Raw genomic sequence first — 27300 nt, forward strand, 5'->3', positions numbered from 1 at the left:
CTGCAGGCTTTCTGTCCGCTCAGCTTGCTTTGTAAAGGCTTTCTTGGATGTAAGGGGGGACAACCCTTTTTATAAAAATGCATACAGTTATCTGTTAGGCGTTTTATTTGTTCTTTACCGCAGTCAAACTCAGCAGCGTTTTTAGCCCGGCTCCCTCTCCCTGTCTGTCTGCCAGCCCTGCCCTTCATCAGCCTGACCCCACTGCCTGATTTCAGCAGGTCCATGTTCTGATGGGTTTTGCCAGCTGGAAGAATGAGACCAAAATTACTTCCCCAGCTAAAGGGAGAGCTGAAGAGCGAGCACAGCAGTGGCAATAGCCACCAGAGAACCCATGGAGGCCAGGGACAGGCTGATTGCTCAGCCCGGAGAAAAGGCTCCGTCACAGCTTGCGACGCGTTTGTTACGGGAGAGCTGTGTTGCACCGAGCCTCCCAAACCAACTAATGCTTTGTTAGCTCATGGTTCACAACGATACTTCTTTTTTTTAATGCCAGCTGGATGTCTTAAATCTGGTGTCATGTTTTTAAAGTGCTGCAGGTCCCGGCACCATTTTGAAAAGGATGCTTAGGCAGGCACCTGACTCACTGGCCACAAGAAGAAATTTCTCTTTTGATCTTGTATTCCTAATCCAGCAGTGTTGTTTATTGCTGAGCAAGGAGCTTTGTTCTCGTCTGAGCACTTCCATGGGACTGGCAGGTCAGCAGATGCACCAGGAGATGTTTTGCCTCGTCCTATGTCGTGTAGCAGCACATCAGTGCTGGCTTTCAAGCTGCAGTCCACGGGCTCCAGGCAACCCACGGACTATCTCCGATTGTTTGGTGAAAACAAACCGTTTGGCAGGAGACTTGTGTTTGCTATATCAGGATCTGCAATTCCAGGAGAAAATTCTAAGGATTCAGCAACAGGGGGAGGGGAAGGAATGAAAGAAGAGAAAAAAGGGAAAAGTGCTCACCCAAGCTGATGCATTTTGTTATCTAAGCCAGACATTAGGTTTTAGAGCGGATTTTGATTTTAGCTTGGATCCAGCGTAGATCTGCTGATTCTAATGTCCACAGATAACAAGGCTGGCGAGAGAATTTTTAGATGCTAGTTGGTAGACTCTGCAAATTGATAGTGCAGCATCCTCACTCTGAAAGTATTTTACTGAGCATTAGATTTATGCCATTTACTGCTTTTCAGATAAAACAGTCGCTATGTTTGAAACCGCTGATGTACTTAGAATGGAGAATGGACTAGCTTAGTGGTTGCTGAATTTGATTGCTTAGAGGCCCGTTTATTTCTAGATTGGAGAGCCTGTGTTCTAAATTACAGAGCTACTGCTTTTATGAATTGAGCGGTGCTCAGATGAAGCAGGTGAGGGGCTGGCTGCGCTGCCTACAGGCTCCACAGATTTCGGGATGAGTGGCTGAGGTCAATTTGAGTTCATTACACTGGAAGGAGTTTATGATTTCTTTGTTATGGAGGTTCAATACGAATTGATTTTAAAATAAACTCTTTTTGACCATTTTAATAAATTCACTTTTTTTTTCAGGCTTTGATGTGTTGGTGTTGTTTTTTTTTTTTTTTTCCCCCATGTGATCAGCAAAAGCATTTCCCTTGCTATCCCCATCACTATGAATATTATTTAGACCTTGCAGCTCTTCTTTTCTTCTCTTCCAAAACTTGATCAAGAGATGGGCAATAACTCAGACTCATTTGAGGCTTAGCTCTAGGTGCCAGTCTTTCAGCTGTGGTTCAGGAATTCAGCCAGTACAACACAGTGTGAGGAAAACCCTTATGGCTTAAGACAATATTTTCCCAGGTATTTTTGCTGGAGTTAAACAATTTCAAGTCTTTTCAATGAGTATTAATAGGCGGAAAATTTCAAATGCTCAGTCATCATTTACATCACGGTGCAATTTGGATAATACTTGCAGCTATTCCCTGGGGACATTTGAGAACCAGCTTGACATGGGGGGGTTCTTTTCCACTCCTCCAAGCAGGGAAGAAGAGCAAAGAAACCTTATCCATGTTGCAAACCTAAATGCATTACTGAATAAGTCCTTGCAGCAGGGGAACCTGTGGACTCCTAGTTCCAGAGATGAGCTTTTGCAGAGTTTCTTCAATGTCTAAAGGATTCATGCTGCAGTAGAGACTGCTAGGAACAGTTTCTCCCCACTCCCAGCCCTAAAATGCAGAAATCTCTCAGAATTTTACTCTTGTGTGCTGTCCTGTCTCCTGTGAAGGGACTGAAACTGGACAGGGGGTTCAGAAGTTCAGTGTGAGAAACAACACAGCAGCAGAAACACGGATGACAAAATCATTTCACCACGAAACAGGTGACGGCGGTGTCAGCAGCACTAGGCCTCCCTTAGGCACGCAGCAGGCTCAGGTAATGGGGACAATAAACTTTTCTCAGACTTCTCCTCGGGAAAATTACTTCTCCCCTATTCACGCCTCGTTTCTTCAATCCACTAAAAACCACCCAAATTCGCTCCCTTCCACCTGAGATCTATGTGCTGCAGAGCTTTTTGCCCAGGTGTTTCCAGCAAGGCCCCAGGGGGGCCTCAGGGGCAACACCTGGGGGCACTGTGCAGGGAGGGCATTTATCGAGCAGCTCAGGCCTTCCTTAGCTTTTTGTATGGCAGTTGCAGGGCTGTCTGCTGCCTGATGTCCCACTTGGGCTCAAGCTTTTGGCTGTTTTTGTTTTGTGGTTACATTTCCCCATGGCTGTAGGGGCAGGCTGGCTTTTGGATCTGCTCAGCTCTGCCTCCCTCGACCTCCCAGCTGCGTGGATAAGGTAGGAAAAGTTTCTGTTGCTGCTGTTTTTCTGTCTCATGTGCCTCCCTGCAGCCTGGAGTGCTAGGGGAGGCAGTGGAGAAGTGCAGCAGATCTGTCAGTGAGATAAGTGTGTTTTAAAGAGCAGTGATATCTGTCAATGAGACAGCAGCTGCACAGGAATTCATTTCCATCTCTGCCTCCTGATCTGGCCCAGAAATGTCGATGCAGCACTTTTCTCTCTGTGGTTGTTTCTTGAGTGTTTTTTTTTTTTTCTTGCTCTGTGTATCTAGGGGCTATAACAAGGGAAGGACAAAAAGCTGGAGGAAGCTCCGATGACTGTGCAGCCTAGTCCCAAATCCCTCCCTTGGCTTTTTTTTTCTCCTCGCTCCATAGTGGCAGATGAGTGGAAGCTTACCAAGGTTGTGCCTCAGGAGGTCTTGCTTTGCTATAAATAGTATCAAGGGGAACAGCTAAAAATTCATCCAGAAATGCCCATCTGTTGGCTCTGTGCTTGCAGTCTGTCCCTCTGCCCCTCCATAAGGCCAGGCGCTGCCTGTGCACCCCAGCACAGCTCGGGGTCCTGTGTGGGGATGCTGCAGGGCTGCATGGGGCAGGGAACAAATAAATGGCTTTTAGGGGATGCAAAACGTGGCAGGGGTGCTTTGGTATGTGCTAAGGCCATTTAACCCTGTGGTTTTCCTAATGCTTTTCCCCCACCCCAGTGTTCTGTTCCTTTGCACCTGCTGGTCTCTAAGGGTGCCTGTACCAGAGATCTCCATTAGCACTTTGTGCTCCCCCAGCTCCATGTCTGAGCGTGGCTGCAGGGCAGAAACTTGGGCAGGGGGCCTGGTCCCCTGCGAAAACCCCCATCCAGCTCTGAAGCCAGGATGGCTTTGCTAAAAACCGGAGCTTTGTCTCAGCGTGAGGCCATTTGCAATCACTTACTGGAAGGCTTAAGAAAGGGGACCCCTGGATTTGGTGGCCAAAAGCGGGTTGGCAAGCAGCCCTCTGCAGCTCCAGGCACCTGCATTTGTCTGAGCGGGATGCAGATGCTCCCCTGGGCTCGGTGGTTCAGCCTGCTTGCTGGGCTGCAGAGCAATGCTGTGGTGTCTGATAGCTCCAGACACCCCAGGTGATGTTGCTTGAAGAGAGATTGGAAAAAGTTATTTACAAGTCATCTTTGCAAAGAACGAGAGGGGGAAAAAAAAAAAGCAGCACATATAGCTAATGCAGGCAGCGGTGATTAAAAGCAGCAGGCTGAATGCCTGCTCGCAGGCTGCATACTTTCCTGAGTTACCTACCCTTTCCATGGGTGCCGGTAGCCAAGATTGAAGGCTCATTGTTTCCAGGGTTTGCTAAAAAAGTGTATTTCTGCTGGCCTGGATGGGGTGGAGGGAAATATCTGCTGAATGTATGTGTGTATTGGGAGTGCACTTGGTGTTTCTGCTCTCATTTGCAAGTCTTTTTTAAGCACCTGTCCTTTAGTCTGTGTTACTGCATGCAGTCAATCATCCCGGTGCTGCTCTCTGCAATGCAAACAACATACATCATATGACAGGGGAAGTTAGAGGAATGCTTTGTTACCTGGTCCCGGTCATTTGCAATGCACAATCGTAGCTGTGATGCTGATGAATGTGCTTAAGGCTTTAAGTGGGAGCAGCGCGGGTTTACCCAGGCGTTTGGCTGAGGTGATTAAAAATGTTCATTGCTTCAAGTTAGGAATATGTCGGTTGTAATGGCTGCTCTTGTTCCTGCTTGCGGGGATGTTAGGGGGACAAACACTTACCTGGTGTAAATCGGGAGAGCTGCTCTGCAGTTGCATTCCGTGCATCTGAGCCTCGGGTCTGTTGTTTCAGTGGAACTAGGCTGATTTATGCCAGCCGAAGATCCATTTCTAAAACTGTTTAAAGCTTAGCATCCCTCTCGCAGCATCCCTGTGAGATGAGGATTTATTGCAGCTGTTTGAGAAATGCAAATTTTTTTTTTCAGGAAATATGCTTTTTCATAAAAATGCTTTTTCAGTCAGTGAAAAATATTTCATGAGCATCTTTTAAGGTTTTGATGGGAGATAGAAATCCCAGAAAGCAAAACATTTTGAGCTTTCTTTTTAGAGCCCTGGTTTTGCCTATGGTCTCAATTATTTACATTTTCTTTATGATTAAAACTGATAAATGAAAACTGGCAAGTTTCTCGTTCAGACAGAAAGGGGTACTTTAGAGAAGCCTTTTTTTTGGTGAGAATTATGTTGTGTTATAGTGCTCCAGCCAGCCCTGTGACAAGCATAAGGTTAAAATACGAAAATCCTGGGTTCAGATTTTATTTGGTAGTTTTTTATTAGTTTCTGCAAACCAGTCCATGGTCCCCCTCCTGGTTAAAAAGCAGAATCAATACCCAGGAAGGGTCAACCAGTTTACAATTCATTACATGTATGTGTTTCTAACTGACAGTGCAATTCTTGTTTCTCATTTTTCATGTCAACTGTTTCTTGGAAAAACAATAAAAGAAAGAGAAGCAGAAAGACAAAGACAGAGATTTATCCAAGTCATCAAGTGAAATGAGAGCTGACAGGTTCTCTAATGTTACATGCCCAGAACAAAGAGGATTCCTCACTCTGCTCTTCTGTAAATGTTTGAGAATCCTTTGTGTGCAGCTCTGCTATTCACTGGGAACTTCAGCTCCAGGATTCCTCAGTAATTCCTTCAGAAATGTGCCCAAGATGCTCCTTGGCATTGCAAGAACTGTGGCAGATCAAAGGCAAGCAGCGATGAACTGTTTGGATCCTTTCCCATCTTTGTCACTGAGCGTACCCAAGTTCCCCCAGGCAAATCAATGTTTTTGCCTCGGTTCTTTTCCTTGTTGAAGGAAAAGAATACAGGCAACTTCGGGCATGGTGAAGGTTCAAAATTTCAGGGAAAAATCCCCGTTGGTGAGAAGCTTTTCTGCTAGAATCAGTGTTGATTAACTTACACTAAGCATCTGACCGCAGGAACCAAGTTTTAATTGAGTTCAAAATGTTCCCAAGTTCAGAAGTGCTTGCAAGCGCGTTTGGAGGTCACAGCCATCTGCAGTCAGACTCGTGGAGTCAGAAGTTGTAAATCCAGGAACAAAATCCTGGTTTGCGGTTCACACTTTGGCAGATGGAGACAGATTTCCTGGTGCTGAGATTGCAGGGAGCATCAGAAGCTGGTGGGGATGTTACTTCAGGCCTGGGCTGCACGGTTAAGGAGAAGTTGCAAAATAAGGTCAAGAATTAATAGGAGAGCCACGGAAATCCTGGGCTGTCTTCTTGCTGTGGTGCCAGCTCTGCTTTCATTGACAACGCTTGCTCTGCTTAGGGGGTTGTAGGCTGAAATCTCCCAAATGAAAAACTCATTGATTGGAGCTAGAGGCCGGGTCTGGGTCTGTTCCAGAGGTTGTTTTGTGTCCACTTGATTTGATCAAGTGTCTGGGAGGGCTTGGTTAGAAAAGCTTTGACTTTTCTAAAGGGCAGACAGGGACTTTTTCCCCACAACATCTTCCTGAGAGGTATTTTGAGGCAGACCTAATTTATTAGCAATGGCCAGAGGTGGGGGGAGAAAAGTAGTTTTAGTTTGGGCTGGTTCCAGCATGGTAGGTCCCTTTGCATCCCTTCCTGCCTCACTTACCCCACATGATTTCCACCTGGGAGCTCAAGTGCTGAGGGAATGAGGGGCAAAGAGCCTCCATAATTTTTTTTACCCTTTTCTCTTGAGCGTACAGTGCTAGCCTAGATGTACTCCAGCATTGCCCTGTCCCCATGGGGTAAGTCAGTCACTCCAGAACAGACTGGAAGTGACTTTTTGCTAGAAAGCAAGCTGAACCCTCTTTGCCGTTGGTTCTCTGTCTCCTATGTGACAATATTCCTTCTCTTACTCTTCTTTTTCTGCCCTGAAATAAGAGCTCATTCAGAGAAAATCCTTCTCAGCTCCTGTAGCCAAAATGCGAAGCAGAATTGCTGGGCTGAGCAGGTCTGAAGGGAGATTTTGTGGTGGTGATTGATGGGGAGGGGGTTCTGCACCTTCTAGGTGGTGAGACCCCAAGTGAATGAATGTGACTGCTGCTTGCACTGGGCTAAAGGAATCCCTTCTGCAGGGCTCCCTGTAGGGGCAGGAGGAACCTGTCCCGTGTCTGCCTGCCTTTCCCTGGTCTCTACCTTCTGCGCTGTGCTTTTTGCCTGGTTTGGGGCATCAGGAGTTGGACCCAGCTATAGATTGGACAGTAGGTGGGATGTACAGGAATACAAACTCCTCTGGAGTCTGGTGGCTTTTGCTCATGCGCCCAAGGATTGTCTGGACATGAGCAACAAGGGCAGGAAGGTGGGTGCTTCCCTTCTTCCCCACCCTAAATGGGAACTGCTAGAGGGACTTCGTGACACCAGGCACAGCCCCTGCTCCGGGACCATGTGCTGGATTTCACATTGCGTGTTCCTTCGTACATGGACAAAACCCTCAATTTATCCTTCTTGGATCGTTACTTGCAGAACATTCAGTTCTTTGCGCTTCTCTGTATGCAAAACAGAAGAATAATCTTAGAAATATGGGGTTGGTGGGACATCTAATCCTTTCCCTACCCCCTGCACAACTGACTAGATGACACCAACCCTGGCAGATGTTCTTAAAATCCTCCTCTGACAAGGGCTCAGCCCCCTGCCTGAGCAGTCTGTTTCTGTACTTATTTACCCTCAGCACTAGGAAGTTTATCCAACCAACAAACCTAAATTTACCTTTTTTCTATTTTCTCCCTTGCAAATTCACCCTGTTTTCTGCTGTTCTGCCTCTAGTGGCCTAAAGGATAATTGCTCACCTCCCTTTTCAGAACAACCTTTTACATATCAGAGGTCTGTTATTATATCCCCAGTTCAGAAAACTCTTATCTGGGCTGAGCAAACCTATTTCGTTTGACCTTTCTTTGAGGTTGCGTTTAAGCCTCCCTTCCAGTCTCCTGGGTGAGCTCAATGTGTGAGTTGTTGATACCGAGCTCGATGTGAGCTTTTGCCCACCAGAATTTGACGAAACAACTTGCTTCCCACAGCTCCCCGGGCTGGGAAAAATCACAGATATTTACAGCCCTGTGCTAAAAGCCCCGAGAGCCCGTTCCTGCATTGCTGAGCCCCAAACCAGCTGCTCAGCTGCACCAGAGCACCTTGCTCTGCCAGGGGGTGGGCAGCCAGCATGGGCTGCCTTTTCCCCATCTGTTTTGTTTTTTTTGACACACAAAGTTCCCATTTAGACAAAGCTGGGTGCTGGGATCTGCCCACGTGGGCTGGGGCTGGTGTCTGCAGGAGCAGAGCATTAATTCTCCTGGCCACTTGATGCTCAGCTGAAGGCAGGGAGATCAGTAGCATCCCTCATCCCAAGAAGCTCTGGATCAGTTCTCTGCCTTGATCTTCCTCCAATACTCTGCTTTTCTCTGGTTAAATATAATCGCTATCACTGCAGACAGATTCAGTTTCCGTATTAGCAGCAAAAATATGCAGGAATAAACCACTCCTGCATCTCTTCTCTTACAGCAGCGTGACTTTGCTGTCATGTTTTCAATGTTTTCCCCTTGTACTCGATGTTTGCAAGGCCTCTTTGCTTTAAGCCATGTCAGCCACAGGCCCAGAGCATGGTGTAGCTACGGTTTTCTTTCACTGCCTTCCTCCCACTCTCCTCAGCTTGAGTGTTTAATTTGCTCCAGACTCTGAGCAATTTTTGGAGAGCACGGTTTATATTTGTGTATGCAAATAAGCTGAGCAAATATGCTAAGGAGCGCCAAAGATAGATCGGTGCACTTAAAGTACATGCCAGCCCACAGCAAAATCAGCCCAGGCCGTTTTGGTCTCAATTAACCCTTCTGCCTTCGCAGCTCGGTGTCTGGCGAGCAGGCAGTGCTGGAAATGTTCTCCCAAATCCTGCGAGGCTGCAAGCAGCCCAGCGTCGCTGCTGGCAGTGGAGATGCTCAGTGCCCTGATGCTGGGGCTGGACACAACGCTTTGCCCATGGCTACTGCACTCATGGATTCAAATATTAGTTTTCATGTCCCTTTTATTGTTGGACAAGCGGTTCCAGGAGCTGTGAGTAACGCAGCCAGCTTTCCTCCGGGCTTGTGATTTACGTTGGAGTCTCCGGTGTCGAATAAAATGCACCCTCCCGAAGCTTTGTGCATGGTTGGAGTCCATAAAAGCTCTGCCCCGTGGATGCTCGGATGGCCAAGACATCACATAGCTGAGCTCCCGTTGTTGCCTTCTCCTTAAGGGCAGGGAAAGAATTTGATCCTCCTCTAATTATCTGCCAGCCGTTAGAAAACTTGCGCGCGCGCACAAAAATTGTTTCCCGTAAACTGGTAGATCTGTCAAATTAGTTGAAACATCTCCTGAAGAGCACCAGCTTTCCTAATCTGGTTTCCTCCCTGTAGGAGGGGAAGTGAGAGATCATTGTCATTCGCTGGGCTTGCCTCCGCTGGGGAATTGATGGGAATTGCTGTTGCAGAATAAGCTGTTCAGCCGGAAGCCTTCCAGAAGAGCTGCCTGCACGGACACTCTTCTGGAACAGAAGTGACTTTGCTGTAGCGTAATTACTTCACTTTGGAAGGATGCTAATTACTTTGGAGTGTTTTTTTTATTCTGGAATGAAAACCTGCTGTCATAATGTCCTCTGGGAGGCGTGATGAAGTGGTTTCTCCATCAGTCACCGCTCAGACAGCTTCCTCCTGGAGATGGGGTCGGCTCTGAGAGGCCAGCACCAGTTCTGGTGCTGAACCCGGGCAAGCTTCAGGGGAGAGTCAGTCTGAGCAAGCTTCTGTGGTGCTTAAAATAAAGGGTCCGTTAACCTTGGAGTATGTGGAAGGTGGTACAGATTTCACTACCTTTTTTTAGCCTGGTTTCTTAAAGAAATGAGGCTTGCATAACCGGTGTCTGTGTACATGCTCCTCATAACTTCTGCACCATTAGCCTGTTTCAGCCACATTTAGCAGAGGACAGGCTTCAGGTGTTGGAGTGCTGCAAGTCTGGGGCTCAGCTAGAGCCAGATGGGTGGCACCTATGCTCCTGATAAAACACCAGGACATCTGTGTACCAGAAGGGCCCAATATTTTCCCCATCAAAAAGAAAGCAGACCACTGGAGGCAAACACCTTCCGACCCCTGCCCCCAGGTCTGGTCCTCGTGTTCATGGAGACCTATCCGTGGGGCTGCTTCTGTTTGGCTGTGGCAAATGGTACGTGCTTTAAACCTTCAGCAGCTCCCCGTGCTTCACAAGCTGTTCTCTAATGCTGAAATGTAGCCAGCTCTGGGGAGGACGAGCTGCTGCCCATTTCCTCCCTTCATGTGCTGTCCCAGCCTGACTCACAACCCAGGCTCGCTCGCTCACGAGAACGTTTTCCTTGCAGTCGTCCCACTTTTGATTGTTTTCACGGAGCCCTACAAAAGGGGAACTCAGCAGCAGACGTCCCTAAACGGAGTCAGATGGCATCTCAGGGTGGTGTAGCGGTTCTGCAAATGTGTTGCTGTGCTCGCAGCCAAAACCAGGCTCATTAGAAGGCCTTGCTAGACAGTGCAATCTAAATCCTTCCCCCTCAGGTCTGCACAGCTGTAGCATGGAAGGAGAGGAGTGGAGGAGTCCTTGTTTGCAGGGCCCCATTGCCAGCAACAGATGTTTTTGAGATTAATCTTGCCTGTGCTGCACCGAGGAAGGCAGGACCTATGGCTACAGCTGTTCATCTGCTGCATCATCGGAGTGAAGGGAAAGGGGAGCAGATTAGGCAGGTTCTCCTGCCTGGTGGTAGGTGTCTGCTTTGGGACGTGGGTGGATGCAGTGCTCCCTGCAAGCACCTGCTTCTCTTGGTTCACTATTTAAGGTACCTGGATGACTTGCTCAAGTGCAGATCTTGTCCTGGTCAGTGCCGACTTTCAGATGAATAGATCCCTCTTCCTCCCTGTTCCTCCCTGCAAGAAGTGATCAGCCACACCAGTCCCTGGAGTGAGAAAATCTTAAAAAAAAAAAAAAAAAAAAAAAAACCCTCAACAATGGGTAACAACCATCGAAATGGAAGGTGTTTGGGGTAGATGGGTGGTAATGAACTGAAAAATGAAAAGCCCCAGGGCTGGGAAGAGAAGTTTTGGAATATTAAAAAATAAAATAAAAGGCAGCTCAAACTGTCCCTGTAGGTAGATCCTAACTTCATCTGCTGAGGGAAGGTGTCTTGATGGAGCCCTCAAAAGGGACGGGCTGGAGGCAGGAGGTTCCTGGGTTTCAGTCACTGGGGTTTCCTAGGGAGTTATCTGAGCGGGATGTGGATCCTTGTGCGGTGACTGCAGAACAACGCGGTAGGGTGAGGGAGCACTTGACTGCCCACCTGTGGCACGGGAAGCAGCCCACCCCAGGAAGGTTCCCCTGCCTTCTGCCACGGGACAGGGCAGAGAGGATGCCAGGAAGGGCGCGGGGCCCAGTTCCCCACAGCGTGTGGGGTCGCTCTGCAGACGGGACCCGCTTTCTGCGCTCAGCTCATCTGCACGGCTGGGACTCCAGCAAGAGCAGGGCAAGTGCTGCCCGCGGAAAGGGGGGTTTTAGGGTCTGGGAGAAGCCGTGGGATTGCAGAGCTCCCGCTGGGGAACGGCGACAGGCGAGCGCCTGCTGGAGGGGCTGGCACCTTCCGTGGGCTCTGGGCCCCGTTCCCAGATCCGGGCGCAGCAGGAAGCTTCTGCGTGTGTCAGTGTTAGAAAGCACAAGCCAGGCACGGGGAAACATTGAAGCATCTCCTGCCCAGCCCGGCTCTTGTGTTTTTATTTGTCAACATTTGGGTTTGTTTCCTGACACGAAGCGGGAAACATTTGGTCAGCGCTTTGGCTGATGTTCTTAGGCTCAGGCTGCCGTGTCACTCGGCGATGGTATTTCTGGCTTCTCGAGCTGTTTGTCTGCAGGCCCTGACACCTCATGAAGCTGTAAATGCCTGGTGCAGCCCCTGCTCCGGGTGGGGGTAACAGCCTTCTGCTGCCGGCAGCTGTTCTGCTAGCTCAAGCAGCAAAGGGGTCGCCCTTCGGTGGGGGGAGCGTGGCGGAAGCCTTCCGCAGAGAGCTGCGAAACTTCTGGTCCGCCAGCGTGGTAAATGAGACGGCAGCGCGCTGACTTGTAGAGAAGTAAAAATAATTTGCCTAAGCTTATGCTCAATGGTCCAAGTCTTAGTGTGAGTCTTAATAATTTTAATGCAATTACCCTTAGGATTATGGACTGGTGAATCAGTGCTCAAGGCAGCAATAAAGGAAGACTTGGGTCTGTTTGCTCTGCTCTCCCCTCCCCTCCTTTCTGGGCGCTGTGCAAAGCAAGACAGTGGACGTGAGGGAGTGCGGGTCTGACCCAGCACAGCATGGTAAGCCTGCAATTAAGACATTAAATTCACCCTTGCTATCACTTACTGGCCTGACAATCAGAAGTGCCTTGTTTTTTAACAGAGGACTCAATTCTAGCTCTGACTTTGCGCTGCTGCTGCTGCACTCACTCCACCTGCCTTACTCTGCGGTGTAAGGGGCAGAGCTGCTTGGTGCGGGACCTCCCAGTACCCAGGAGCACGGTTGGTGTGTGATCTCCATGCCCAGGTGCTTTGCTAGCTTAATTCTGTGTCAAATGCTCTTCTGCTGCTGTGTCACTTCTTGGCATCGGCGTGGCGTGTCTGTAGTGAGACTGCTTCGTGCAGGGAAGCGCTGGCCCTGCGGGTGAGATCAGGAGCCTGCTGCCTTTGCTTTGCAGACGTGGAGACACACGTTCCAGTTTATAGCACCGAAGATGTGTCCCAAATATTGAGCCATGCCACCTCTTCTATTTCTGCTTTTATCGCAGGCATCTTTTGACCTTGAGCAAGTGTTTGCTCTCCTGAGATTGAGTTTCTCCATCCTCGAATGGGATCTCTTGATCCCTCTACACCTGCAGGTGCGTGGGGTTCAGCCTGACTGGTGAAGGTTTGCAGCGTGCTTTGGGGGCCCTGGACACCAGTTGGAGCAAATAAACACAGGCTGTATAACATTATACTTGATTTTTTTTCTCTGAGAAGAACATCGAGGCTGAAAACATCAAATAGAGGTTGCTTTAAATAACTTCAGCTCTCCCTGCTTATCCCTCTATCTTCAAGCACCTCTGACTTGCTCTGCACGACCCGTGGCTCTTTCCGTGCGCGAAAGCTGTTGGTGGTAACTGCAGGGCCACTCTTATTTTTTTGGTCTCATCACAAGCTGTCTGTCTGTATGCATTATTTATGGTGCAGTCTCTAATCCTTGCTCTGACTACACAACACTGAATTTCCACGCGAGCTTCGCCATAGCGCAGTTGTCAAAATATCAGTGCTTTGCGAACTTTAATGAATTTCTGTTTGCAGAGCCACTATATCTATTTATTCTTTAATTATTTTTCTTCAGTGATTTCCAGTTTTCTAATGATTCTTCTATTAGTACAGAGACCAGTGTAAAGACTGAGCCGAAGCATTGCTTTTTCTTTCTTGCTTTAGGTAAAACGTGTTTTTCCCCCTCTAAAATAACCTATTTCTCTAAAAACAGCAAACTTATTCCAAGAGAAACTTCCCCAAAAGAATTCATGGAGGATACAGGTCCCTGGCATGGAAAGCTTTAGATGAATTGAGCTTGGGGTAAAGTCCTGAGCTGAAAACAGGGTCATAAAGCAAAGTACTGGGCAGCCCACCTGCACTGCCGGTAGTGGATCTCACAGCGGAGGGCTAAGTCCACATGTGGCCTGAAACCGAAACGAGGAGCCAAAACTGGAGGTGAGGCTTCTCTCGGGTCCGTGGTCAATGGCCAGAAGCTACCGAAGCAACAGGGCGTGTTTGTACATCGACGTGTTTAAAGAATTGATTCCTTCTGGCAGACTCTTGGAAAAGGCAGCACATGTGAGCCGGTGCTGTCAGGGGAAATTGGAGGCTCGCTGCTGTTTGACAGGTATATTATTCCAGCTGCCCTCGACTTATTTACAAAACAAGGAGCTAAGATCCCCGAAGTGATGCAAGTCAGCACTCCGGAGCTGCAAGAGGCCTGTTTTTTTTTTTTAGCCCTTCAGAGCTGGCCTCGATTTTGCTTGACATTTGGAATGGATGAAAGAGGAGGAAGGAAAAACCTTTGCTTCACAGCCTGCTCTCAAGGAGACAGACTCAAACTGAAAATGCTAGGAGTGAAGGAACTGAGGTTACTTCCCCCAGCTGTGCCAAATTCTGGTGCTTCCACACCACCAGGCTCCTCCACCCAGCTCGGTGGTGGCACTGGCACCAGTATGAGTGTCCTGGTGCCAGGGTGTCCAGCAGGGAAGGCCCCACAGATCTGTGGGGCTGGGAGCAGCTCTGACCCCAATAACACACCTGTGGGCACTTGCTTCTGCTGTGCCATGAGCCCGTGGTCTGTCTGCATGGCAAACCCTTTGGTGGGAGCCTGGATTTATGGATTTAGCCTCATCAGGCTCGAGGTCCTTCACTTCCCTCTTCAAGCTCTCCAATTTCAGCTCCCAATCTCCCGTCTTTCCTTTATAGCTCTTATTTCGGGTCCATCTTTGGCCATCTTGACAGCTTTTGTAAATCACCCTGGGAGAGTTTTTCTTCCCTGGCCACTGAGGAGGGCTGGAGACACCGGGCTGCAGTGCCTGGGATTCAGTGATGTGAATGCTTATGTTCCTGCTGCATCGTGGCTTTTCCGTGCTTGTTTTCAGGCGGTTGAAGCTTAAGGAATTGGTTTTGAACAGTGGCTTGGAGCCTGCCTGCTTGAGGGAACTTCTCTGCACCCTTGAAGAATTACCTAATGCGGTGAGCTGGAGCTGTCTGGCTAGCTAAGTGTTGCTTCCCTGCATCCCCAGGGAGGAGCTGGTGACTTTCAGAAAACAGGATTTCATGTCAAATATCGGTAAAAGCTGTGCCCCTGCCCTGTCTTTCCAAATGCCCCAAGTCCATCAGAGCAGAGGAGGGGATGAGAGGCCCTTCACTTGATGCTTTCATCTACGTTAAGATAAAATCCTGTCCCTGCCACAAAACTTCCTGTATGACATCTGTCTTGTTTCCTTTTGTATACAAAGCAAATCCTTGCTTGTCGAAGTGTACAGCACACTTCAGCAGGATGTTTCCTCCACCCAGCACAGCCTGGTTTGAGTTCCAGATGGGTACTGCAGGTCCTGAGCTCCAAATACTACCAGGCAATTCACTTTTTTCCCTCTCTGGCATGTGTGTGTTTTTTCCTTTCTCCTTTCTGAAGGAGGAACAGCAGAGCCTGAGCGCTGAGAGTTTTTGTACCCAGACAGCTCCCTGCAGGGCTGGGCTCTTCTTCATCAAGCTGCGTGCCGCGGAGCTGTTTTCCTGGGGTAGGGCCCTCGGGGCCGCAGCTCTGCCCGTGCAGATGTGACAGCAGACCCCAGGGGCTCTCGCTGCTCTTTGGGCTGCTTTGAACCCGGCTCTGTGTGCTGTACACATGCAGCGGTGTCTTTGTGGTAGGAGATGCACTCGGGCATGTGTTTACCTGTGTGCTTTGACTGAAGGTGGCTTTCCTGCTCAAGGTGCGTTTGTATGCACAGGAGCCCTCAGACGGCGGCGAGAGGCAGAGTCCTTGGAGAATATGGGATGATTAAATGAAACATTCACTTATGTGTTCCTGGAGAATTGAAATGGGAATCAGCTCCGACTTGGTAGCATATTCAGCTCATGCCTCCCATCTTCAAACTCCACTGCAAAATTCATCAGGCTACAGAAAACTACTGAGACATCCTGGGAAGCGCAGAAATTGTCCTGTCCTGAGAGGGGAAGCACAAATAGACCAGGGCCGTGTCTAAAAAATGAGTGCTCATTTTGCAGTGTCCCTTGGCAGGGTGGCATTGTGGATATACTTCAGTCCAGGTGTACGCTTCTCTCTCCATCTATGTCCTGGGAGCATGGACACCCCTTTCAAGCTCTCTAGCTGTGCCTCCACAGCAGGCTTTTCCCCAAAGAGGCTTGGTGTTAAGGATTTGCAGTGCCCTTGGGATGGAGACACCCTGCCCTGGGATGAAGGTGTCATCTGTGGACTATCCTGACCTCTGAAGCAAGGAGAGATGGAGTCTGTAGCTGGCCAACACAATGAGTTTTCATTAAAACACGTGAAAACCTTGCTGTTTTTCAGCAGCGATGAGGTGAAGATACATACACATGCGCAGAGACCTGGGCTCAGCCCTGTAGGCAACAGTCTGAGCTGAGAGACTGCTGAAATAAAGTCGCTGATGTGAATTCACATGCCCCTGGGTTTGAGGGTTTTCCTCTACTTGATGACAATACAGGGAATTGAGGTTGCTTTGAAGACAAGAACACAGGCGGTGTCTGGCAAAAGGGGGGGATTTGCCATGCCGGTTCATGTGTTCTTGTCTCTGGTGGGTTTTGTCTCAAAGCTGGTGCCTTGCAAGGGAATACTGCTCCTGAAAGAGCCCTGCAGCTCCAGATTTAAAAGTGAAATGTTGACATGCTTTGTGTTCAGCCCTGCTGGCCTTCCTGCGGGAACCCAGAGTGTTTTGTGTGTGGAAGCAAGCAGGGGGATGCTGCCTGGGGGGGAGCGGAGCTCATCTGCAAGAAGGGTGCCACAAACCTCCACCTCTCCCAAGGATCCCATGGGTGCTGCCATGGAAGGACCCCCCCCTCTTATGGGAATGTGTGCTTGTGCTGAGCAGATTAGACGTGGACACCCAGCTCTGTGTTTGTGGCCCACAGCAGGCCAGGGGGGCTGGGACAGGTGCTCCGCAAAGCAGTGTGGTGTTGGAGTTGTCCCCCTGAAGCTGGAGGTGTTGCATCCTTGGGTTGTTGCCCTCTGCATGCAGACCAGAGATGCACGTGTGCCTCCTGAGATATCTTGAAAGTCCTCACTGGTGCCTCAGCACCCGAAACATGCGGGTTGTTCCCAGGTGGGATGTGGGCTCTGCTCATTACTGATACTTATTGGAGGTTTTTAGGCCAGCACATACTTCCAGATGCTGACTTGGGACCTGAAACCATGTTTCTTTTTCCCTTTTCTCCCTGTTTTATAGCTCACCTTTAAAATCTCCTTAGGGAACAGAACAGGCACAAAGGCAGCGCAGAGGGCAAGAGATTATAGCATCCTCAGTGTCAAAAATAGATGCCTGAAATTCCTCATCCTGCTGCTTTAAGCTAAAATAGGGCCATAAGTTTGTGTCCCTAACTTTACAAGGCAGTGTCCTTCCCTCCACAGCTCCTGCAAATGGGCCTTGCTGGTCACTGCCCTAAAGCATAGCTGGGGTTGTCTGTTAGCTGGGGCTGCACGCAGCCTTCCCGCTTGCATACCTCTAAATCCTCAGGGTGAGTTTTGCCCAAATGTGATCAGGTTATGTCCCCTCTTTACAGAGCACGAAGAGTAAGCTGAATTTGTCAAGAAACTTGGGTGATGGAAAGCAGACCAGCTTGCTTTGGTGCTGTGCACAAGTCTGCTGCTGAGTTGCACAAAGGATGTGTTACAGAGTAAGGCTTCTTGGCTTATCCTCTTCCTTTGGCAAATGCTTGCCGTTGATCCCAATACCCAAAGCAGAATTACGAGCCCTGAGGATTTCTTTGCTTTGCTAATCTCCTTGGCACCCCTTTTACCAGAGGGCTGGTACCACCAGGAGGGCCAAGCTGCTGGAGCCTCTGCTGCCAGCATTAAACCCCTCCTTTGCGTGCCCTGGTGCTGAGCATCGTGCCCGGATCCCAGGGGTGCAGTGGGGACCGATCGGCACCGACTCCCAGCTTAGGATGGGGAATGCTAGGGGCTGATCAATACTTCGATCGGCGCTGCGTGCATCGCTGTGGCTTTGTCACTCACCTCAAATGGGAAGAGTGTGAGAGATTAATGGGAGTCCATAGAGCCTCCCTTTATGAATAATTAAATCAATGAGCAAGGGAGGGGCTTGGAGCGCAAGTGGGGAGTGGGGTAAAGAAGGGGGAAGGAGTGGGGAATGCAGGACCAGGTCTTTCAAGCTCGGAAGGACCCTAGCAGCAGCTTTCATGCCAGTGTGTGATGCGGCTGCTTCTGATCTGAGGCGGGGAGCTGGGAAGCACAAACCTCCGCCGATTGGTGCGGGCTGTGACCGCTGGATTATTTATGTCCCCCCCCTCCTCTTTGGCAGAGCTGCTTTTTAACTGGTGCTAGAGGCTCGCTTAGGATGCCAGCCACGCTGCTGACAGCAGTTGCAGGGAGTTCTTCCTTTGAATTGTAATGAAAGTCCTGGGACTGCTGTGGCTTGCTTTCTATGTGCTTTTACTTCTTTTCTTTAAATAAACTTATCGCTGTCCACAATGTTCCAGACATGAGATCTAACGAGGAATGTGAGTTTTGCGGAGTCCCAGGGCTTCTGGAAATCAGGGCGACAAACTTCAGATACCTGACGGCGAGACTGTTTGAAGTGTGGACAGACTCACATGTGTGCATTCACAAAAGATTTTGGATGTTCAAGGCAGGAAAGTAAGCTTTTGGGTATGGACGTGAGCGTGGCCATGTGATTTTTAGGGTTGTGAGAGAGAACGTGGGGCTTGGTGGGGGGATTGTCTACCTGTAACCCAGAAAAAGGTGGTGTTCTGGAGCGATTCAGGAGCTCTGTTATGAAATCTGAAAATTAAGGGCAAAGGAGGTCTGCCAGCATTGATGAGATCCTAATCCATCCAGGCAACAGGGTTAAAAGCTTATAGATGGGGAAGGTAGGGTTGTTTGTAAATAACTTGCACAGCGATGTGCTGCCTCAGTGGAGAGTGGGCAGGGCAAAAATCTCTCTGGAAACCCTCTTAGGTAACATGAAATAAATATACGGCTGTTCTCCACGTGCACAAGGCCAAATGATGGGTTTCACTGCTGCTATTTAGAAGGACCCTGTTTGGACTTCACCTGGGAAGAGAAGATAGTGATGGGGATGAGGTCTTTTTCTGTTAGTAGCGAAGAAATGATATTGGCAATAAAAATAGTTCAGTTTCTCCTAGCCTGTTTCCCTGGGCTTTGTGGGACCGTGTTATTTGATTCACTTTCCAGATTCCATTTATTTTTCTTGATGAATTTGGAATTGCACATACCAGAGATATTGGTGGCTGTAGGGGGACAACCTGCAGCCTGACACGAAAATAAGTGAGATCACCCGAGCTGTTTGAGTTGCTCACACCTAGTCAGGCCTTGAATGTGAGTTTTCAACCTGGCATCTTTAGGCTGAAAGGACCATGCTACACGCTCCAGCCCTGGAAGCCATCAAATCCCCTTCTTCAAAGCACATTCAGCTCAATGTGTCTCCAATTTTACATCTATTTCTATGTAGCCCTTGATCAATAGGTTTTCCTCTGTCCCAAAAATAAATTGGTCTCCAATTAAGTCCTTATGCCTTGGAGAACATCCAGATAAAATTGCTCTACTTCCTGTTTCACTTGTCATAGAGAGGAGATGAAGATTTCTTTTTAAAAGCCTCATGCAAATGTTCAGCTTTTGCTGCTGTTCAATAAAGTTGATCATTTTGCTCAGGAAGTATCAATGCAATTTTCCACGCCACTAACTTAAAGATTGTATCTCAGCAAATGCATCCATTCTTTTTCTCCAATTTGTGGGGAGAACAAACAAAAGAAAAAATGTCTTGATGTCTCCCTGACAAACGCATTAGTAGCTTATATAAATTGCCCAGAGTCTGTCCAGAATAGACACCACCAATGCATTTCTGCAAGTCCCTATTCCATCTGTCTCAGCTAGCACAGCGATTGCGGAGCTAGGGAATGTCTTTCCACCCCATTACATTTCCTGGTGAAATATGTGAGAATTACCTCTGATGTTAGTAGGAAGCCATCAGGACATAAAACACAGAAAATGAAATATTAACTTTCCTATCCAAGCCGGTAAGGGCGGTTATGTTTTGTATTATAACACATTAAGGTGAAGTTACTGAATGAGAAATAAATAAATAAAAATCCCCGGCTCCCATCTAGGCAGTATTGCACATAAATGACACTGATGGTAGATGATAAAATTGGAAAGTTGGGGAAAAAATAATATATTCACAGTTTAGATGACAGTGAATATAAAGACAGACTGAGCTTAAGTGGAAGTTGCAAAATATCCCTGAGAAGTCTTATTCCCTCCAGATTGCCACAAGTTATGCTGGTACATATAAATTTGCAACAGAAAGAAAAGCAAAACCTTATGGATCCATGAGCTAAAAACACCTCTGTGTAATGCCATTTAGTTTACGGAGTTCGTGGGGAAAATACAGTATTTGTCATCCTTTCTGGTCTCCTTTTCCTCGTGTGACAATGCGTTGGCTTTCTGGTTAGGGACGGATTGCCCCGTACCGTGCCTGGGGTGTAGGATCTGGGCTCAGCTGAACCTGCAGGGGCAACAGAAGCATCTTGAGGCCCAGCATCCAAAGTTTTAAGGCAGGATGGGCAAAAGATGCTTTCATTCACTGCTTTTCCTTCGGTATCTGCTCGCTTTATTACTTGTCTGCACTGAAGAACTCCTTTCGGTACTTAAGGGGAAAGCTAAGTGGGAAATAATCCAGTCCCTTTCCTGTCCCTCCCCACCCCCAAAAGCTAAATATACCTACAGCAAAATGCTGCTCATTTCAATGAGCCTCAGTGAGAAGGATAAATGCTGGGTCGTTTATCTCTAATTGCCTCATTTTGTTGCCTAGGCTTAGATTATTTGCTCGGGTAGCAAGGACCTCGTCTGTGTTTGGGGTTCTTTGGTACCGCAGCAATTTCCTTGCTGGAGAACTTCCCCGTTTTGTCTCTGAAATGTAAGGTTTGAGGCCACATTGCGGAGATGTGGTGGTTATCTGATTTCAACAGGAATTGTAAGCTCAAGTGCCTTTAAAAGGCTCTTGCCGAAGGTCTGCTAATTAAACAGGCCAGGGATTTCAAGGACTGGGGAGAAAAAAAAAAAAAACAGGTGATAAACATAATGCAGACGATAATGTTCAGGATTGAAAATGATCTTCAATTAGTTAGTGGGGTACCAGGTGTTCTAAAGCAGCTAAATGAAAGATGATGTGGAAACGAAAGGCAGGTGGTAACATCAGAGGGCAGAGCTCTGCTGTGGGCTGAGATCAGAGCTTTGGCTCGGAGCGGGAGCTTCCATCTCCAGCGAGCGGTCGGAGACCAGCGGGCTTGATGGAGGTGCTCTCAGCGGGGATTTCTCTTGACGAATGCACCGGTGGTAGCATCCATCCTCTGTTTTAGTTGCCGTGTATTAACTTAACCTCTGGAGAGGCTGCTTTTCACTTGGGAGTGTAGTGGACACTGTGCCACGCTTCCATTTTGGAAGGAAAGATTTTTTGATGGATTTTGAGATATTTTAAATCACCTGTGAGGCCTGTTTTCTTCTGGTTTGGTTCTTAGAATTGGTGGCTCTGAAGAAGTTATCGACCGTATGTGGGGCCTGAGAAATCCTCCTGCTTCACGGGATGATCACCTAACCCTGCCCTGCCTCCTGGGACTCGAATTGCCTCTGCCTCCTTTCCTAAGCGGCAGGGCTGGCTAGGATGTTTGTGGTTTAGTGGTGGGAGAAGGGGGAACCATCTTCCAGCTCGTTCTGTTTCCTTAGGCATTCAGACTAGCTCACAGCACGCTGTCTGGAGCGATTACCTTTGTCTCTGGCTTCCCTGCTGGAGGAAGAGATGAACATAGCTGGTAAATTACAGAGCTCTGTGCTGGAGCACCAAGGCGCTTTCATTGCTACAAGTTGTTCTGCTTGTCTATGGCCCAGACAGTAAACAAATCTCAGATCATGGCAGTAATGGGCTGATATGCAGCTGTCTCTCCACTGGAGTTAAGGCAACTCGCTGCTTTGGCCTTTCATCTAAGTGCTCTTGACAGACAGTGCTTGAAAAATTGTGGGTACCTCCCGTGGCACGGCCGGCTAGGAGCGATCTGTCTTGGAGGCTGGTGGGAGGGAAGGGGAGACCTCGGCCCTGGTTTGCACAGAGGATGCAAGATCCTGCTCTGCTGGGGCCACAAACCAGAAAATAAAGCATGCAGGCCCTTGTAAACATTTGCATTATAGTACTGGGGAATTATTTCAGGCTCTGCGATGAGCAGAAAGGAAAAGCTTTTGGAAAAAGCGGGCAGCAGGCACCTTGCTGGCTCTGTGCGTGGTAGCAGGGGCACCAAAGGTGCTGGCATGCTCTGCTCTCTGCGAGCATCCTGCCTCCGTGGGACCATGGCTTAACCCTGCCTGGTCCCCTGCAGCTCCAATGTTACCAAAACCTTGTCTCACAAACCCAATACGGGACTTCTGAGAAGTTGTTGAATGTCTTCCTGGCTGACTTTGTCCTAACCCGAGGCTGACTTCCCTGAGAAATTGAAATTCAGAAAGCTTGAAGATAACCTTCAGAACAGCAGCTTCACCTAGGCTTAATAGCAGGTCCTGCTCACCTGGGCTGGGACACACAATTGCAAGTACACCCCTCGGATGATTAGACTGGTCATGGACCAATTCAATAAAAGTGATATGAAGGTGCTACCCGCCTTGTTCTCCTGCTCTATTTCAACCTGCCTGCGTAGTGGTCCTGCCCCCACCCGGGGTGATGTGCACGAAGCACGCCGAGATGCCAGGTAGCACGCGGGCAGCACGACGGCACTCGGCCACGTCTGCAGCCCCCTGAGCCTGGTTTTGGGTGGCAGCCCTCAGGTGTGACCTAAAGGGCAAGGTGTGCTGTTTGTTCGGACGTACCTCCCCGTGCAGAAAGCGGCCGTGCCTCGCGGAGAGGCTGTTGTGGGATGCAGTCACTAACAGCAAGTGGAGGAAGGGGGAGCGTAAGGATCTGTCCGGTTCTGCTGCCTATCCTCTGGGGTTAGTGTCTTTTCCTTTCAATATTCCCTTCTGTGAGAGTTGGAAGGGATCTCAGAGCTGTGCGGTAGCGGTAATAAAGCAGTTGGATTGTTCCAGCCTTCTCCCAAATCGCTGCCCTGCAGGCACAGAGCGCTTTTCACTGATCTGCTTCAGAGGAAGGCACGGTTCTTCAAACTCAAGGAGGGCTTTTCTTCCTCAGCTGCTATCCACCTCTGTTTTCCTCCTCGCTGATACTTCTCTTCAATTATCCCTCCTTCAACAACCTTTTACTGTGGTGTTGGATGGGCACCAGAACGTCTGCTGGGTGCTCTTTAGCCCATTTGAGGACAAAGCAAGAAGCAGGCAGGGCTATAATTTACATGTCGGTCTGAATACGCTTCTTGCAGGGCACAGCGACCATTCAACACTTATATTGCCAAATCCTCTGCTTCTACAGTCCCTTAGTTGAAACACAGGGCTGTGTCTGTAGCCCATGAACTATACGTTGCTCTTCCATCCAAGGAAGATGTTGGTGCGATGGACTTTTCCTTGTGGGGTGGTTTGCTGCTCTCCCTTCCTATCACAGCGCTGGGCTGGTGGCACCGTGGGAGCTGTGGCACCAGTGGGTGGATGTGAACCGGTGCAGGAGAACAACGGGAGCCGGGGATGGGGGTTTTGGGGAGAGGAGGGAGGACAGTCGGCCTTGAGAAAGCTTGGGCTGCTGGAGAGGTTTTAAACTGGTGCTGGGGAATTGGGTCTGTGAGCTCTCCCCCCTCTCAGAGCAGTGTGTTGTGGTGCCCAGCCAGAGAAATCAGTCTGTTAAAAGCAGCCGTGAAGATGCTGTTTAAACTGAGAGCATCATCCATAACTTCATTTGAGGCCTTTCTAGGGCACGCTTTGTTCGCGTTACGCTACAAAATCCATTTTGATTTGGAGGCTTCCAGAGGGCTAACAACAAGAAACAAAGCTGTAGAAAAGCACAGGCAAAAGCTGCGTTCTGTCGTTGGAGGCCGCGCGGGGTCCACCAGATCCGTCAGCGACCAAAGCCTGCCAGGTAATGAGTCCCACAGAACGAGAGCTCTGAGAAATTGTGTGTTTTGGAAGTAAGCAGTCGGTACACACCGAACAGGAAACTGTTTTTACAAGCGTTTTTTCTGCTGTTAAGGGCACGCAAGCTGGAGGAGATAACTATCCCGATTAATATTGATTAGTGCATTATGTATCCAAAAGCGATTATGGTTTGCGGTGCTCTCGTTTCCCCACGGGAGGGAATGCTGTCCTGAAAGCTGTAAGCACCGGGCTGCCTTTGGCGGGCGGTCATTTACAACAAAGCTCGGAGGTCAGGCTGAAAACAAATCGAGGGGGTGCCTGGGGTGGTGTTTTGGCAAATCTCTGCAAGCTCTCGTGCTCGGAGCTCTTCCCACTCGTGTGATGCGTTGGTGCCATTTCTGGTCAGGCTTCCTCACGGACGTGGCTGTTCCTGGGCTGGAGGCTGTGCCTTTACTGGACCCAGGGGGTCACAAGCTCAAAAGACCATCCTGAAGAGATCGGTTCCCACTTAGCAATTAAATTCATTTCCAGGTAATGGAGTCTCTGGAGATGTTTGGGATGTTTTAAGGCTGGTAGTCTGCTGTTAGTTTCTGCTAACGTTACCCTGAAACCCTCAAAATACACCTACAGAGGGTAGAGCCATGTCCCCAGCTTGATGGAAATGCTTGATGCAACGTGTGCTTGACAGTAACATGGTGACTGGGGAGTCTACGACCCCATTATGTTGAAACACAATCCGGCTTGAACGTGATGAAAAAATGGCTAAAAGGGGATGTGCAAAGAACAACCTCCCAGGTTATCCCCTCAGTCGGATTATCGCTTGCCCCTGGAAGTGTTTTAGGGTGCGTAAGAGAAGGAGGAGAGGAAGGAAATCCAGGTGCAGGTGTTTCATGGGACCTGGAAGTGAAGGTAACTCAGAGTTGTGCAGTGTGCGGCAGCCCCAGAGGTGCTTGGAGCTGCTTGAGACAGGGAGGCAGCACCGACATGCTCTGCTATAGGAAGCAGGCTATTAGCAGAGGCCTCTTAATCTCCGCAGTAAGTGGAACACGCTGCCTGATTACTTCCTCAGAGAAAACTTAATTTCTTCCCAGAGAGGTGAGAGTGTTTTGTCTGTGCTGGGGTTCCCGGGGCAGCCAGGAGCTGGCAGGAAAATGAGCTGGTAATTCAGCAGCAGCTGGGAGAAGCAAAACCCGTGAATTTTGTCTCGCCTCTCAGAGCAAGGCTGTCCCTAGACTGGGGGGAGAACAGAGCCAGGAGAGACCATCAGTGGCGCAGGGTGCTGTGCTGCTTGGGGTGCAGAGGTGTTGGGGATCAGATGGGGATTAGGAAGATGTGACATGCCCAGCTGTGCTGGTAGGCCTCTGGCCGTCTTAATCCCATCCCAGAGAAGCCACTGTGATCACTGCCAACTAGTTTGACCTTCGGATTGCTCGTATGTTCAGAAAATATCTGCATGTTTACCCTTGAGCCTGGCTTTAGGAGCTTTTTAGGTTTTGAAAACCACATCTTGGTCTGTGGGGACCAGGTCTGAGTGTCCCTGTGCTTCCCACGGGGTTCTGCGCCCTTCAAGGGGACTCCGAAGTGCCCCGGGTGAAGGCTTGCCTGCTGGCGGTGTGACAGGGTGACAAGGCTGCTGTTAAGCTGGGTTCGAGGGGGAAAATGCTCACGATTCCTTCAGGAGGGTAGAAGCGCACAGTTCCCAGGGTCCAGGAGGGATCTGCTTACTCTTCTGGGTGAGTCCTCCTTACCACTGGTGTCCATGGGCATCTGAATTAATCACAGAGAGGGCTCGGACAAAAATAGGCAAGTGTGGAGCCAGCTCTGCTGCAGGATTGCCTTCCAAAAGCGGCTGTGGATTTATTCCCCCTCTGGGTCTGAAATTACTATGTAAATACCTTCTCCCCGTCCTCAGTGCCTGCCTGCCGCATCCGAAATGCGGCTGGGAAGTGCCAGAGCCGGTGATGTATGGCTGCGCCGGCAGCAGTGCGGAGAGAAGGGATCCAGAGGAAACGGCTCTGGCTCCCTCAGCCCAGCATCCCCGAAGCAGCAAGAGCTCGTCCGTTTGTGCAGGGCTGCGCTGGAGCCAGGGCTCGGGAGCTGGGGCGAGCACAGCAGCAGGAACGGGAATGCTGCTGGTTGTGTGCTGCCACGTTACCAGCTCTGCATTTTGAGCAGTTGCAGTGCACTTAGCGAGGGTTTGACTTCGCTCCTTTGTTGTTTTTTTGTTTTGTTTTTTTTTTTCCCTGTTCCCGGTAATGCTTTACGTGGAATATATTGATTCCATTTACCGGCGAATTCCTTCCTTAAATATTTTTTTACGTAATGTCTTGCACGAGTTTCTAATGGCTTTTGCAATCCTTGTGTTTCAGTGGCACCAGGAAAGCAATTCGGCTTAAACTGAAGTCAGGGAAACAGGATGGAAACTGAGAAAGGACAAAGGTGCAGGCATGCATGGGGGGAAAGGAGAGCGAAGGAGAAAGTGAATGCAGGGGATGAAAGAGGTGGATTTGTCTGAAGAGGAGCAAAAGAAGAAAAAAAGTGAGAAGACAGACACGTGGAAGTGTTGGTGCTGACTCAGGGTTATCCAGCGTGGTCAGTGCTTAGGACGGGAACAAACATCCTGTCTGTTTGGCAAGGACAGTGGGAATTTTGCTTATGAGTTTCACAGCGGGATTATGGGGTGGAATTTTCCAGTTCAGCGGTACGGGCACGTCAGCCTCCGAGAGGTGAGGGATGGGGACAGGTAGGGGTTTGCTCATGTCCTGAGCCAGCTGGGGAATGGGAGCCCCCTTTGGGGGAATGGGAGGTGCACGCAGTCCGTGGGACCACAGCACCGATCCCAAACTGTGGGAAATCGATGGCAGCGTTCCTGCTCCAGAAGGTTCACGTCTGCCCTCTCACACAGCAGGATACATCAGTCTTGGTTTAATTCAGGCCCAGAGCGCTTTGGACCATACTGTACAACTTGTTTGCTTTCATTGTCTCTTCCTCTTATCCTTTTATATTTTTTACAGGGATCTTATTGTAGGTTTGATCTGATTTTTCTGCTTAATTGACAGGGATTCAATTATCTCCCTGAATACAACTGTCATTTACTCAGCAACAGAATTGTCAGGCATCTTCTGAGGGGGGGAAGAGATGAATGTCACGTTTCCATCCTTCCCTTCCCCCCTCCCCTTCTTTGGCTCACTTCCATCCTCAGGTTCTGTTTTATTGTTGTTTCCATTTGCGAACGGCGAAACACAACAAGGAGATAGCAGATAATGAGGTGGCAGGAAAGGCTGAGCTGCAGCGGGAGCAGCTTTGTTTTAATGGGCTTCCCCCAGGAAGGGCTGCTGCGGGGCTGTGCCACCAGCCCTCAGAGCAGGGCCGTGTCCTTCTCCTCCGCGCCCTTCCTGGAAGCTCCCTGGAAGATGCTGTCGCTGCCAGGAAAGGAGTCTGCCTTCAGGGGGAAATTGCCCTGGGCTCGAGATGCTCAGCTTTGTGGTCCGTGCCTGCTGCTGTGCTCTGACTTGCACCAGGAGCACCTAGAGCAGCCAGAGGGTAGTTGTGTCTTGGCCATTGTTGATGTGCAGCTTGCTCTGGGGTAAAAAGCACGAGAAGAAATACAGCAGCTGGGAGGCATCCTTCCTTCTCCAGCCCTTCAACAAGCCCCGTGCACCTTGAAGGCTGCGACATCCTGCTTTCGGTGGGGACTCTCGGGGAGCAGGGTCTG

At 49.3% G+C, this 27300-nt stretch overlaps 1 protein-coding gene across 1 annotated transcript in view; it reads left to right on the plus strand.

Annotated features, from left to right (window-relative positions):
• Positions 1-2626: 2626 nt before the first annotated feature.
• OAF (out at first homolog) overlaps positions 2627-27300 on the plus strand; it is a 201449-nt gene continuing 176775 nt past the window's right edge. Inside the window, exon 1 of the mRNA XM_083808200.1 lies at positions 2627-2778. The gene's annotated coding sequence lies outside the window, so the exon portion shown is untranslated. The remainder of the gene's footprint in view (positions 2779-27300) is intronic.

The sequence above is a fragment of the Anser anser genome, assembly GCF_964211835.1.
Source record: "Anser anser genome assembly, chromosome: 22".
Taxonomy (NCBI): Eukaryota; Metazoa; Chordata; class Aves; order Anseriformes; family Anatidae; genus Anser; species Anser anser.